This window comes from Zerene cesonia, unplaced genomic scaffold (genome assembly GCF_012273895.1).
Source record: "Zerene cesonia ecotype Mississippi unplaced genomic scaffold, Zerene_cesonia_1.1 Zces_u001, whole genome shotgun sequence".
NCBI classification, from domain to species: Eukaryota; Metazoa; Arthropoda; class Insecta; order Lepidoptera; family Pieridae; genus Zerene; species Zerene cesonia.
The window spans coordinates 3339184-3341169 of NW_024045131.1; positions in this window are offsets into that span (position 1 = coordinate 3339184).

Below are 1986 nucleotides of genomic sequence, written 5' to 3' on the forward strand. Positions count from 1 at the left end.
ATATTCTACCGAGAAAAAGACGTTGTCACGTAAAATCTTCGCCCGTAAAACCGACTTTACAGGCAACCATTTTTTGTTCTTTTTTTAATAATTTTCTGTTATGATATTATTTCTTTCAGATGCAAGCATTTTAAGAATTCGCACAGCTACAGATGCATGCGAACTCAAGTTATGCGTCTAGCTGGTCCCACGAAGAGCGAGTAAGTTATTCTATCAGGTTCTAGAATGACGCACGCACACACACATTCAACCAATCAGCGGTCTCGGCCGGCTCTGTCGTTACACGGGACACGCACACATGCGCATTACGCGCATACGTGTTGTGCTCCCGTGTAAGAAACAGATTAGTGAAAATCGGTTAAATGTACTAGAGAAATAAATCACTATTAAATTAATATGTTGCTTGAATAATCATTTGGCATAAGATCAGAATGATTGCCCGTATATGAGCGTGGTTTTTATTTTTTAATCGTTAAAAGAAATTTTTGTGTCGTTGTAATTTTTTTTTGTGACTTAACAAATGTATAGCGTTTTCTTGACGACATCCTATTATATTATTATTACGATAATAATAAAACCTTAAACATCTAGAAATTTAATATTTTATTTTTTAATAAAACCTCTAATTATATTTCATGCAGACCCTAAAATTTTTATTACAAATGACTGTAAAATTATTTAAAAAAAATTCTTTAAGTCACTTTTGACCTAGGTGGTTATATAGTTGGATTTCTGTTCTTTCTTTGTCTTTTAAATTTATTTTTAAAAAGATCAATCGAGCCATTTTTGGGATTTTTATAATTCTATTATCAGCATATAAACTCATAGTGATGTATGTTTTTTTTTATGATTATAGACTGGCGGTTTATCGGTCGAGGATTAAAAAAGTTTTCACCAAGAACGTAATGAAACGTGTCGTGAGCTACAGTAAGTGGGTAGAACTGCTGGTATAATATTAATCTATAGTATTATATTATCTGTGGCTTTATATTAGCTATGGTATTATGTTATCTGTGGTTCAGCGTCACGCGCCGCGCCTCATGAGTTTATCTTAGTATCCTGACTAGGATCGTTAAGATTATTTTTTAATGTTTTGTTTTAATGTCATAGTCGGCAATGGAGCTGGTGGGTCGCCTGATGGTAAGCGCTACCACCGCCCATGAACCTTTGGAGAGGCGTAAGGTCAATTGCAAACCTTTCGCCTCTACAAATGGATTGTCGACTTTAATTGGGAATGTATTGGGAAAGGATTGGTGAGAGGAATAAAGGTAAGGACTGGGAAGGGTAAGGAAAAGGATAAGAGCCTCCGGCTCCCCCACTCACCGAACGAAACATAGCAGTATGCTATTTCACGCCGGTCTTCTTTGGGGGTGTGGTACCTACCCGTTGCGAGCTGGTCCGATTTATTTAAATAACTTCCTTACGTATACTCTGTATAAGAGCAAGTGAGACGATTTAGTTGTTTCTATTCTACATTAGACGTGTCTTTCTTGTTGTTTTTTTGTATTTCAGACCGGCACTATGAAGTTATGCTGAACATGCAAGCTGGGACTTACAAGAAACCCCAGGGGAATTTGTACATTCGATAAATTGTAATAAAAAGTGTAAAATCCAAATATGTTACATATCTGTATATCCTTTTGCTTTAATGTTTTATTTGCAACTAGACGCTCTGCCGGCTCCGCCCGGATATTAAGATGCCTGTTTTATCCCAAAGGCGCTTTTAATCGGGATAAAGAGTATTATATCACCCAAGTCAGTTTATCACCTGTCTGTATTCCAAATTTAATCAAAATCGTTCGGTGGTTTTAGCGTGATTGACGGACAAACATCCAAATAAACAAACTTGCACATTATTAATAATAATTAAGTTATTGATGTGAAACATCTGTAGCCGCACGTAAAACTGATTTCTGGCGTGGCGACGCATGCCGTGGCGACGCGTCGCCACGCTAAATGATAGTGTATAATATATACAGTCTATAT